This window comes from Triplophysa dalaica, chromosome 2 (assembly GCF_015846415.1).
Source record: "Triplophysa dalaica isolate WHDGS20190420 chromosome 2, ASM1584641v1, whole genome shotgun sequence".
In the NCBI taxonomy this organism is placed as follows: domain Eukaryota; kingdom Metazoa; phylum Chordata; class Actinopteri; order Cypriniformes; family Nemacheilidae; genus Triplophysa; species Triplophysa dalaica.
This window is the reverse complement of record NC_079543.1, coordinates 17,807,806-17,822,121: the sequence shown is the minus strand read 5'-3', so window position 1 is coordinate 17,822,121 and position 14,316 is coordinate 17,807,806. Positions and strand designations below refer to the sequence as shown.

The window sequence follows — 14,316 nt, the reverse complement described above, 5'->3', positions numbered from 1 at the left end:
AGTGTTCCCGGGATTTTGGGAATGAATGTTCTTGGTCGCTGTTATCGTGAGCTTTTCGGGCAGTATGGACCGACCTTATTTGAGCTCCCATTAGTGACCCAAGACATGGGAATCTCTCGGGCCTTTCAAGCTTGTCAAAAGGTAGATAGCGTTTTGACGTATGGGGGCAATGTAAGAGTCCGCGGGCATCGGGTTTGCCGCGTTCCAGGGGGCACTATGAAGTTTGTAACAGCCACATGCTCATCCATGTTTAGAGATAAGATTGTGTTATTCGAGCCCCTTGACACTGGTCTTCCTGCTGGCTTATTGGCCTCTCCGTCGTTAGTGTATGTCGACAGTGGTATGGTTTGGGTGCCTGTTGTCAATGTGGGTGTGCTCGACGCCGTTTTATACCCTAAAACCATCCTTGGGAAGTTGCGGGAAGTGTATCTCGTGGATTCACCTGCTGGTCTGACCGAGATATCTGCGGTTCCTGCTATCACAGTGACCTGTGATATGATGGCAGCCTCTGAAGCAGAACAGGTCGAGAACATAAAACTGTCAGGGCTGTCGGACGAGGAACAGGGGAAGGTTAGGGCTCTCCTTCGGGAATTCCAGGTGGTGTTCTCTGCTGGGGAGGGAGACTTGGGTTGTACCGACCTCCTGTCCCACGAAATTCCTTTAGTAGACGAGACACCTGTTCGACAACGCTATATACGGATTCCTCCATCTGAATATGAGTTGGTGAAGACTCATATTGGCCAGCTTTTAGACACCCAAGTGATCCGGGAAAGTTGTAGTCCGTATGCCTCCCCACTAGTATTGGTTAAGAAGAAGGACGGTGGCCTACGCATGTGCGTGGACTACCGTCAACTCAATGCTAAAACCCGAAAAGACTCATTTCCGCTGCCTCGAATCGACGAGACATTGGATTCATTGACAGGGGCTCGCTGGTTCACTACGTTAGATCTGGCCAGCAGATATAATCAAGTCCCTGTTGCAGAGGCTGATCGCTATAAAACGGCTTTTTGTACACCTTTTGGTTTGTATGAATGGAACCGTATGCCTTTCGGTTTATGTAATGCACCAGGCACCTTCCAGAGGTTGATGCAGCGGCTCTTTGGCGACCAGCAACATCAGTCTCTGCTGCTGTATCTGGACGATATTATTGTCTATTCCTCATCGGTGCAACACCATTTACAGAGGTTGAGGATGGTGTTGGAACGTTTGCGGGCTGCTAATCTCAAGGTAAACTTGACCAAGTGTGCATTCTTTAGAGAAAAGGTACAGTACTTGGGACATGTAATATCCCCCCAAGGAGTGGCGACAGACCCAGGAAAGGTTGAGGTTGTAGCTCAGTGGCCACGCCCTAAGACTGTGTCTGAGCTACGGACCTTCCTTGGCTTTGGTAGTTACTATCGGCGATTTGTGGAAGGGTTTGCTCAGATGGCAGCACCGTTGCACCGGCTGGTAGCTGAGGTAGGACAAGGGAAGAAGAGAGCTAAGACACAGGAGTTGGAGGCGTTATGGTCCGAACAGTGTGAACAGGCATTCCGGTCCCTGAAACAGAAGCTTGCCACCACGCCAGTCCTGGCATATGCTGATTTTAAGTTACCGTTTATCTTGGAGATCGATGCCAGCTATGTAGGGTTAGGCGCAGTACTGTCTCAAGAGATTGATGGCAAGGTGAGACCGGTGGCTTATGCCAGCCGGAGCCTGCGTCCAACAGAGCGTAACACTGCTACCTATAGTTCTATGCGGCTTGAGTTTTTGGCTCTAAAATGGGCCATGGCCGAAAAGTTTTGTGAGTACCTGTTGGGCCATCGTTGTATCGTTCGTACAGACAATAACCCTCTTAGTCACTTGGCGACCGCTAAGTTGGGTGCCACCGAACAGCGATGGGCGGCCGAACTAGCGGCCTTTGATTTCGAAGTACAGTACCGATCCGGGAGATCTAATCAGAATGCGGATGCGTTATCACGCATGACTTGTGAGGAACATTACGTGGAAAGGGATAACTCGTTGGGAACATTAGTTCCTGAACTGCTTAGGTGGGCTGGAGTGATGGATCAGGCAGGCTCCACCACTGTGAGGGCCATGCAGGTGATGCCAAATCGATCTAACCCAGAGTTGGCGCGATTACAGGAAGAGGATCCCATTATTAGTACAGCTTTTAAGTTTTGGCGTCAAGGGCAAGGCCCAGGGCCCCAAGAACGACGACAGTTACCCAAGCCAGTGTTGGTGTTGCTCCGGCAATGGGAGCGGTTGGAGGAACTGGGGGGCCTATTATATCGACGGGTTTGTAGTCCTGATGGTGGTGCAAAGGTGTTGCAGCTGGTCCTGCCTGTTGTGTTACAGACTGAAGTGCTGACCCAATTGCATCAGTGTCATGGGCACCAAGGCACCGAGCGCACCCTGGAACTGGTACGACAGCGGTGCTACTGGCCTGGAATGTCGGCCGATGTAGCCCGTTGGATACAGCAATGTGAGCGGTGTCAGCAAGCCAAAGAGGCTGCCCCAGTCCCCAGAAGCTACATGGCTCACCTGTTGGCTTCCCGTCCAAATGAGATAGTGGCCATTGACTTTACGGTCCTAGAGCCTTCGCGTTCGGGGCACGAAAATGTGTTGATAATGACAGACATCTTTAGTAAATTCACAGTGGCAATCCCTACACGGGACCAGCAGGCGGCAACTGTGGCTCGCGTCCTGGTGGACGAATGGTTCTTTAAGTTTGGGGTCCCGGGCCGTATCCATTCGGACCAGGGCCGTAACTTCGAATCCCATCTTATCCAGCAGTTGTGTTCCCTTTACCAGGTCGGAAAGTCCCGTACTACCGCATACCATCCAGCTGGTAACGGTCAGTGCGAACGGTTTAACCGTACCCTGCACAATCTGTTGCGGACTTTGCCCACTGGAAGGAAGAGGGATTGGGCCTCTTGTTTGTCCCAGGTGGTATTTTGTTATAATACCACCCCCCATCAAGCCACTGGGGAGAGCCCTTATTTTTTGATGTTTGGGCAAGAGCCTAGACTGCCTGTGGATTTCCTGCTTGGTCGGGTGCGAGAGCCAGTGGCCGGTGAAGTCCATCACTGGATGGAAGAGCATCAGGCTCGTCTTAAAGTGGCCTTTGAAGGTGCCCACGAGCGGTTGCAGGCTGCAGCCCAGCATCGCAAGGCGAAGCATGATCAACGGGTAAAAGAGGAACCGCTAGAAGAGGGCCAACGGGTTTATTTGCGAGAACGTGGGTTCTCCGGGAGGCATAAGATCCAGGATCTTTGGAGCTCGGTTGTCTATCAGGTAGTTCGAGTGCCACGAGAAGGGGGGTCGCTGTATACGGTAGCACCAGTGCACGAGTTCACTAACGTCCGTAATGTTCATCGGTTGTCCTTAAAACCCAGAGTTCAACGGGATCCCGTTTTGACCGAGTCCCTTAAGGATGGGCCGGTGTGGCCAGTACCTTCAGTGAGGGAGGAAGACTTGGAGGAGATGGAGGATGGGGATTTAGCCTTGGTGGTGACCCAGGCCCCATCAGCAATTCCAGAGGTAAGGGTGAGTCCCGAGGCACCGGGGGTGCAATTGGGGGAAGTGAGAGGAGTGTAAGCTTACCTGTGGACTTGGGATCTGGTACTATCGGACCGTCTAGTATATCCGAAAGGATCGTTAGACCCAGACGTGCTAGGGCCGGGCAACATACGAATTTGCACCACTTACCACGGCCAGTAGGGGCTGAGGCTCATTAGATTTCTGCCAGGTTTACCTCAGAGCTTAACCATGCTATGGCTTGGTTCAGACCTTAAAATTACGTTGTCCATCGTCGGGACTACGATGACTGGTGGGGGGGTAGATTGTGGTGATGCGATCGCCCGATCTACCTATGCTTGATGAAATGGTACGGTACAGGAGTATAAAAGTAGGCAGCACTGGTAGGCCAGATAGGTGTGTCCTACAGGACTTCAGGAAGTGTCGTCATTTCCGGTGGGTTGGGCTACACGTCTAGCAGTGTGGCTGAGGAGTACTGCGGGCACTTTTGAATGGCTGGTTATTTTTCGGCGAGCTATTAGACAAGTTCCGCGTCCAGTGCGTGGTGCATTACGGGTTATTGGCTGCAGTGACTTGGGGTGTTGGAGGTGTTGCAGCAGGCTGAACCGGCGCCATTTAAAGGTTGAATCTATGTCAGTTAAATGCTGAACCTACGCTATTAGAAGGCTGAACTGGCTTCATTTGAAGACTGTGATTCTCCCTTATGGAGTAGCGCTATCATATTATCTGCACGTACAATGACTGTCTGAACTGGAGTGTTTCTGGACGGGAGATCAACAGTGTCACCACTATCCGTGCTGCTTTGTTCATTTAACTTCCCTCTCGTCTAACTTCGTAGCGGATGCCTGAAGCGGGTTGTATTCCTGACCGGAGACAGACAGCGTTACGATTGTTTGCATGGATTTGTTCAATTTACCTGCTTTCTCATCTAACTTCGTAGCGGATGCCTGAACCGGGTTATTCCCGGACGAAGTGGACAGTTCGCTGCTTTTCGGGTTGATTCACGTGATCTCTCTCTCTCTCTGCCGCGCCTGAGACCGTGTCTTTGTTCCGGGTTTTAGGCGAGTGATACTCTTACTTAAGGGACAGAAACTTCTAGAAATTACTAATTATTTTGTTTCCCTCGACGTGCCTATGTGAAGCGTTCCGCTTCTCGCTGCTGATAAGGCTATAGGTAACGACATTGAACTCTCTTTATTTTTTCCTCCCTCTGAGGACTTCGAGAGGGGTGATTACCGGACTAGGGGTGATATGTGAATTATAATCTGCTATTTTGTGGTTAATTTGTTTTGTTTAAAGTGATTTTGTTTGGAATTTGTTTGTTTGTTTTTGTTTGTTTTATTAATTTTCTCCTGTCCTAGAATTGGGGAATTGGTCGCGGCCGAGATCCTCTGTGTGTGGTGCTGTGGTTGGTCTGGTTGCAGTGTTCACAACAGAGATGTTTTGGCGTGTGGTGACGTGAGTGAGCCAATGGTTGCTGAGTGTTTGGATCCATCGGACGCCTTTTTCCCAATTCTGGGCTGGAGGATTTATGTTTGAGTGTTTTTAGTATTAATAATTTGATGGCATGAGTTTTAAGGCTTTAAATTAAATGTTAACTGGTATTTTATATTGACTGTGAAATAAATGGTTTGCCATCTCCCTTTTTGTCTGTATCCGTCCCAGCCAATAATGAATCTGTGAGCTTTGTGGTGTTTATTACTTGTGGGTCCCTGGACCTGATCCGGGGTGGCGTAGTCGGTTTTCTTATTTATATCTCTTTGCATCGCATGCCCTCGTCACAGTACCTTATGTCTGTGTCTAGCTATTGCATATAACGCTATCATTAGCATGTATGCCTACCGTTATTTTTTGCGGCGTTACAGTTTGTTTATCTAGCTATTAACTTTGTATTTTGACATATTTGCCGCACCTGCACCTATATAGATCTATTTGGGTGAAACTACAATCATTTTTCATAACGTCGACTTTCTGAAATTCTCTATGTACCATGGCAACGCACAGTTAAGACAGAATAATAGTATTACTAACGTTTTAACAGTAATTTAAGAAGAAGAAAAAAATATTTCATCGATGAGCAAAAGCACAACATGCATGTTGTCACACTGGGAGTTTCTATGACAAGAGTTGTCACTTGCCACTGACAAACATCCAGTCGTGGTGGAGTTTGTTGTGGATTAGCGCCTTCTGATGCTTCCTCGTCAGACTCGGGCTCAAATTGGTACGGTAAATTCGCCGCCATCTCTAGCTACACATATAATATAAATGACATCCAACCACATGTAAACCTTAATCCTGTAATGATGGTAGGCGTTCCATTTGCGACAAATGATGAACGCGTTTGACCAATCACAACAGACTACACCATCTGACCAATCACATGACACAATGTTAGCCGGTAGGAGGGGATCTAGACGGATGAATCGCGGAACGAATCATTTGAGAGTCAGTCAAGAAGTAAGGTACGAATAACTGCTTATTATAACGACATAGTGTTTTTACACATTGTATTTACATAAAGTTGTTGTTGGAGACTCCATAAACCAAAGTAGGACCTTAAAAACCATATGCTATACGTACTCTTTAACACTTTTACTCTTGGCACACTTTATTGGGAACACTTCAGCACGTTCAAAATCGTCATCTGATTGGCTGAATTTTACAGTATTTCCGAGAGATGTGCGCATCGCGTTTTTACAGTCCGCCTGTATGGGATCAGAATCCCGCCACAACTATTGTGGTCATGGTTTGAAAAATAACAAGCGCAAATAAAAAAATTAAAAACACGTGTAAAAAAATAGCGTGAAAAACTGAAAAACAAATGGCAAAAAAATTGAATAACAAACAACGCGGTCACGGATCGAAAAGTAATAAGCGTGAATCAAAAATGTATATACGTTTAAAATTTTACCGCAGAAAACTGAAACATGAATTCAACATTTTCCAAATCACAAACAAAATCAGGTTTCCCGCTCATATTTTGTTTTTGTGTGCTTACGTTATATTTTCCCCTTTGCTCTAGTTTCCACGTTCTGCGCTCGCAATTCCAAATGTTGCGGTTAAAGTTTCATGTAAATTAGGTCGGACTCAGGGCGTGGTTCAACGTCACCATTGGTTTAACTACTTCTAGATTGACAGCTGCTCCTCTAGCCAATCGGTCGAAGGGGGAGGTGACGTCACTCTAATTCGACTCGTGTCGTGGCAGGTGTGTAAAGATGGATAACCAGCGTCAGCAGGCAAATGCCGGACAATCTCAGGTAATTAATTACGTTTCAATGATTCATTAGTGGGTGAAAGGTGTTATGTTTGTTTTGTGAATTATGCCAGTTTTGAGGATTTCGGTCTAGGTACAAATAATTAATTGATTGCATTAATTGTATATTCACAGGTAGTGTCAAGACTGCTTGTAGAGAGACTCTTGTCACGCCTACAGGAGGCGATGCAGCGCTTGCCTCTAGACCTGGATTATTTATATTTTATTTACACAAATGATTTTTTTTTATCTCTTCACATACAAGTCGTGAACATGTACCTCAAGAGGCAATGCAGTGTCTTTCAAACCTGTGTTCTGTTCTTTTAAATCACCTGGACACAAGATGTACCTCTTCAGTTGTTGTGAATAAAATTGCTGGACCAACGGGCCCTCCCAAAATCATGGTATCTGAGCAGCACCTCAGACGATTGATTGAAATTGGTCTGACTGTAACTTGCATTTCAAAACTGCTTGGCACGTCAACACGAACCATAGAACCCAGAATGCAAGAATTTGGCATAACAGTGAGAGGAACATACAGTCAACTGACTGACGAAGAGTTAGACAATCTTGTGGTTGCAATCAAAACAACATCACCACACTCAGGCTACAGAATGATGAGAGGACACTTGAAAGCTCTTGGTCATCGAGTTCAGTGGAGCAGAGTCTGCGACTCTATGAATAGAGTTGGTTCAGCTGGAATCCTTGCTAGAATGTCACAACTTGGACATGTTGTGAGAAGATCATATTCAGTTAAAGCCCCTCTGTCCCTAATGCACTTGGACACCAACCACAAGCTGATCAGGTAGGTTAAATTATTTTAGTAGTCACTTATTGTACAGCAAGATATCTTCTGTTATTAAAGGTGCCTGTGTGCATATGTTTTCTTTTTATATTCAGATATGGCTTAGTAATATTTGGGGGCATAGATGGCTACTCAAGAAAGGTTAGAGGTGGATCTCTTTGTGCGTGCGTGTGATACAATTATGGAATAATTGTGTAAGATTCAAATAACTTCACTAAATTATTTTATCAGGTCATGTATCTGGGGGCTGCAACCAACAACAAAGCAGAGACTGCTCTAGGTTTCTTTCTCGAGGCAGTAGAAAAGCATGGAGTTCCTTCAATGTGTGTCTGTCTGTCTTTCTACCTACCTACACAGACTGACTGACTGACTGGTCTTAAAACCCTTACTAAGCATTTAAAATGGCTTCAAACTTCAAGATATTACATTTAATTAATTTTCTGGCCAGGCTTTCTGAAGCCATAGGACGTTATGTCAAATCTTACTATGTAATGTAAAATTTACTGTCTCAATATGTAGGGTAAGAGCAGACCAAGGTGTAGAAAATGTGGACATTGCAAGGTGGATGTTCACTGTTCAGGGCTGTGGCAGGGGAAGTTTCATTTCGGGGAAGAGCGTTCATAATCAAAGGTAATTCATTTGTTTAACTTTTTGAATTGTTAGTGACTAAGAAATAAGGTTGTTTGTCTGCTACATTCAGGGTAGAACGGCTGTGGTAAGATGTGTGGATGTCCGTTTCAATCTTGTATTATGGTGTTCTACATAATTTGGAAGAGGGTGGCTCTCTTGACCCATCAAACACCATTCACCTCTTCTGTGCACATTATGTTTTTGTTACCCGCCTCCAAAGAGACCTAGATACTTTCACTGATGCATGGAATGACCATTCCATCCGAACATTCCATATTTTTTTTTTTTTTTTTCTCGTTCGGGAATCGGGGCTACACTCAAAACATCCGGGGCTGAAGCCCCGGCAAAATCGGCTGGCTCCGCCCCTGGTTCCCACCCAGCACTAGACGTCATTTGGACGTCTTTTTTTGGGCTAAATCAAGTCGGCCCGTCCTGGCCGTCTTTTAGCCCAAAAATCGACGTCGAAATGTGGTCTTTTTTTGGTCCGTCGAAATTCGTTCGAAATTAGCCCAAAAATCGACGTATATTACTAATATTGACATGAAAAGAAAATCACATTGCAGTAGTTTCTTGATAAAAACGTGTGTTGCGACTATTTCTTTAGATATAATTTAACTAGTTCAACAATGTGGCTAAAGCACTCAAATGTTTATATATTGAGCCGTGCTTATAACGGAAGCCGTAATATATTCAATATAAAATATCCATAAAAATAACGTTGTGACTGCTAATTCAATATTATAAAGTGTTTTCCCCGCTTCTTCATGATGCCCATACCTTTCAGACGATTCTTAAGGTTGGTCGATTTTTTGTTAATAGTTGCTCATAATGTTGCATTCGTGAGAGTTTCCCTTATTTATCACGCCACCGTTCTCCACAATTTACAGAGTGCATTAGTTTTTTCCGGTTTTTGTTATACAAAATTACAGCTTTTACAGCGTCAAAAACAAGCATTAATGTTATGCCTGATCATCATTGTCAATCAATATTGACAAAGTCGTTGACCAAAGCACAAAAATGATATTTTCTCATCCAAAAGCCATCTCCTGAATCTTTAGTTGCTGCACATTAATGGAACTTAACAATAAACTGGGTTCTATGTTTAGATGAAACTACAAAATAAGCTTCTTTGAGGCAAATTCAGAATGGTTAATCCAAAAATTATGATTCTGTCATAATTTACTAATAGTCCCAAACCTGTGTTAATGTCTTTCTTCTGCTGAACACAAAGGGAGATATTTTGAATAAGGTTTGTGACATGGCCACGATTGCAGTGGATTTGAGAAAATGAAAACTTGAGTTTAAACAAAGTTCATTTCAAATTTCATAAACAATGCCTTCATTCTGCAACAAGTACATTTTGATGCCATTGAAGAAAAAGATCATTGGATGAGAAGGTTCTTCAATGCACATCTCATTGAAAAAAGGTAAGATTTTTAATCTCATATGTATGTGATAAAAATTAAACATTATTTACTGAATGCTAAAAAAAAACATAATTTAAAATGTATTAATTAAATTTATATCTAGCCTAGTCAGATGATAGAAAGTACACTTACATTATGTACTTATAGTTCTCTCCTTTTGTACACTAATTTTATACTTTTTAGTAATTATACAATTTGTATTAAATGTATTACTAGCCTACTTAAGATAATCTTAAAAACATAAGTGTACTCAGCCAATCTAAAATGTCTAGGGCACAAACACAGGCTGGGTCGGCCCTGTTTTAAGACACCACGAATATGAAATGTGATCAAATTTTATTTAGTTAGCACTTAGTTACAGGTGGTAATTAAATACATTTTAAATATGCCTACATGAATAGTATTTTAAAAGCACATAAATCAATAAACAGTAAGTGTGAACTATAACTTCTCCCGGAGCAGGATAGCTCCGCTACATCAACTATGACTAGATAGAGCGGAACTGTTACTATAGCAACGATTTCAACTTAAGAGTTTATCTCTGAGGAGGCTTAAATACTAAAGGCTAATTTTTATAATACAACTATACATTTAGTGTGCGGAAAAGAGCAATTTAAGTATATTTTGAAAGTGTACTTTTTAGCAAAGAGCCACACACACCACTATAGTTAGCCTAGGCTTACGGAGACGCACTGCAAATTTTTTCTAATCTATCTACTTTTTTTGTCATAAGGTAGTATAAGGCAAGTTATGTTTCCATAGATACACATTAAAAATGTCATATATAAAAAATATATTAAAATAGTACTTCTTGGGTGCTTGCTCGTGCCAACCCCGCGAGACCTGGAATATAAAGGTCTGTGACCGTCACGCGCAGTGCACCCGACTCACTTCTGAGTGGACCACACTACAGCCGTTTTTCTGAGGTAGAAGCTTTTTACTTAGCCGTTTTATTTAAACTCAACCTAAAGCATAAGCTTACAACAAAAGAAAATTACATATTATGAAGAAAGTATTAATAATCATAGTAATAATCATCGAATAAGGACACAGACAGTGAGGGGAGTTGCTTTCACGCTTTCACACAACAGTTGACGGACCGTCTTTTCCGTTAAAAGTAGGCTACTGCATTAACTGCTCACACATGGTTTACTGTCTTTTATGTGCTGTTTACATCTGAACCGTATAATGTTAATGGCCACTGTCGTATAATGTAAAATACCTTTTTCGGGTCCAATGTACGGAAGGCGACGTAAATCTATATTCCTAAACTGTGAATCGAGGCATTTCATTTAGGCTATATGCGAACTGAACCATCTTTACAACAAATTAATTATTCCTTTTGAGTAACAAACTGAGAACAAATGTGTTTTTCTTTGTCATTGCAGATGCAGTCAAAATGTGAAACAGCAAAGCCACCGATCACATCATAGTCAAAGCCATGGGAGACGACACGGCTCCTGGGCGATCTGGCGATACCGGGCACCGTGCAAACTAAAGTGTTCTTATTACATTTTGTTATTCAAATGTTTCGATCATTTGTATGTTATGTAACTGACAATAAATGTTTCGTAGTACTTTTAGTCAGTTGTCTTATTTTGAGATATATATTGAATACATATAAATGATTTTATGCTTAAAATTAAGTTAAATTCAAGTCTGGAAAAAGACAAAAAAATTTATAGACGTCTTTCAACAACCCGAAAAAGACGTCTTCTCAAAGACCGGAAAAAGACGTCTTATCACGACGCGAAAAAGACGTCGTTTCACCTTTCACTTTTCAACCACATTTCGACGTTGTTTGGACGTCTGGCACTGACGTCTTTTCGACGTCTTTTCGACGACTTTTTGCTGGGTGGGTTGGAACTAAATCTATCTCTGTAGCTCGATGTGTTTTAAAACATTTAAAAAAACCCATACAGCGTTTCACAAGACACATTGTCTTCATAAATTGCCTATTTTCCTGCAGGCAAAAGCCATTTTTAGTTTATTTTAGTTTAGTTTGTTAGAACTTTTTTTAAATATAGATTTTTTTACACGTAAAAGATATTCTTTAATGCAACCACATTTTACCAGTCATGTTTAATGCACAATCCAGCACACACACTGTCAGATCTGTCTGGCAAAGCATTTAACACATACAGGAAAATACAGTGGTACTTAAAAACTTGCTGTGGTCTTCTCTTATTATTATTTTTAATACATTCAGATGGTTTGTGTCAGAAAGGGAATTACATGAGTAGTTAAAAGCATGCAACATAAGAAAATGATGACAAATATACAAAACATGCCCAGTTGAGTCAACTTATAATTTGTTTGTGATATTTAGATCTTAAGAGAACCGTTACAAACATGTTATCATTTACTTAACACTTACAAATATAGGCCCTTAAAACAATGTGAAATGGAAACACTATCTGTTAAGACTTCTTTGCTATGTACAACCTGAAATAATGGCGATGAAGAGGGATGAAATGAAAAAGAAACTACTATAGTCTCAGACTGAGGCAGTCTCATGACTTAAGCTGTGAAAAGTGTATGTAGGGATGTTTGTCTCCCAAAAAATTCTTTGACCTATTACCATAAACACATCCTTACCTACAACTCCATTAACAGATGCTACATTTAAAACCCCACTGTTGTGACTCTCAACATGATGCCAAGTAGTTATAGGACTATTCTACATTTTTTAAAGAATACACTAATAGATCTTTCATTTTGAAAGGAGTGCTAAACAATTGTATTTTAACCCATGGTTAGAGCTATAAGGGGTAGCACCATCCTTCTTGAAGATCATAAGATATCATCTGAAACGCAACATTTATTAAATAAAACAGTGTAGACCTGTTTATGACAATTGTAGATGAAGATATTGACTAGATTTTTTTTTATTCCTGGATTTAAAAGTTCCTTTTTTTCGGGGGGGGGGGGTCGTGGTCTTAAGACTATAACATTTATCAGAAAGACACCCCTTGGAGGTACTAACAAAAGACAATCCCCCATTCCTCCATGACCAGAATGAACATGGTAGGGCATGTCATTGAATCAAATAAATATATTTATGACACAATTTTAAAAAATCGACCCAAAAACGTTAATTATTTATCAGATAAAAATTTTAAACCTGGAATCAACTAACTCTTAGATGAAACAACACATAACCATTATCTATCACAAATTTAAAAAGACAACCGTCAGGTTTCAAACTGTGATGTGAGAACATCAGGGTGTCATGCCAGCAGGCAGTAAAACATTGTATTACATGATTTTCAATAATCACTACTATCTCAAACACACATACAGGCCTACGTACCAACGGCTCATCTTAAACATCCGGAGGTTTTGCTGTGTTGTGTTGTTACAACAGGGGGGCGAACCTGTAGATACAATTAAAAGCACTTATTCATTATATATTTTAATTAATGCTATGACCCTTATAAATGTAATATGTCCATATTTACATACCGCTTGGTCCATTTAGTTTGTTCATTTCTTCTATAAGCCAGGAATATCGGGGTCGTTCAAAGCACCTATTTCATTACACACAACCTGTTTTAAACAAAGGCACCAATACCGTGACTACATACACTTATTGTTTTTAAATGTTTTCAAAATCGAAATCGAAAAATACATACCATTAATGAATCTTGCCATTTTAGAAGATTGGGTAGTTTTTTCAAAACAACAAAGAGCTGAATGTCTGTTTACCTCAACTCTGTCCGACCGTCTTGATACACAGGATTCCGTAACGAATGAACTAACTTTTTTCAACCCCTATAAAGACTTACAGAGCACGGTGTAAAAAAGTTAGGGGGTGACCCCATTAACATATCCAAACACACACACACACACACTAACACTAGACTACCTGTTATAAACATAAAAGACCATTCACACTGTCTCTAACAAAACCCCAAAACTCTTTATCATATTGGATCATCGTAGACCCTTGACATCCTCTCAGGCATAAGGTGGTACTTAATTTTAATCAACGTACAGGTGACGGACATTTCAAAGAATACTCTTTTAAACAGTTTGGTTCACATAGACACATTGGCGTCTCACCAGTCATTCGGTAATCCATGACACGACTCAGAAAACCTTTTTTTTTAAATTGGATTATTGCCTTAACTCTACGTTACAAATTTCGTTAGAGAACATCCTGTTTAATATGAAACACACATCCATGCCGAACGATACTAAACGCCTGCTAAAACGTAACTGACTATTGTTGACATTTTTCTTATTCTGTAAAATATTTATAACACACATTAGAAGAAACAGTACAGAGACATATCCTTGAAGCATATGTAATTTATGCCTTATTGATGATAATAGGAACCAGATCGCTTTTAATCATTATCATATAAAATCTTAAACTATTGGTACCAGTCAATCTTAGGTGAAACAGTGCATTTAAACGTTAGGACGCCACTCTAACACACCCCCTGCCAGGTTTTCACGCGTTTAATGAGAGATCAAATGTTGCCTGACCATCAGGATGTCTGGACAACAGGATGAGGACAAATACACATTAACACAGCTATAAAATGTAAACTATCAAACAAGACTACCAGATCATAAAAAACTCACTTACTTTGATTTACTGATTAAATGACTTATTTAGGGGGAAAGTGGGGAGACACACAAACATTCAGAAGATTTCAAACAACAAGCACTAA

The 14,316-nt window shown here is 41.6% G+C and overlaps 1 long non-coding RNA gene across 1 annotated transcript; it reads left to right on the top strand.

The window, feature by feature from the left end:
* The first annotated feature begins 10,515 nt into the window (after positions 1-10,515).
* LOC130434606 (uncharacterized) lies at positions 10,516-11,217 on the top strand. The gene is made up of 3 exons (XR_008908697.1): positions 10,516-10,560; positions 10,681-10,751; positions 11,023-11,217. It is a non-coding gene; the product is annotated as an uncharacterized LOC130434606 (long non-coding RNA).
* The last annotated feature ends 3,099 nt before the right edge of the window (positions 11,218-14,316 follow it).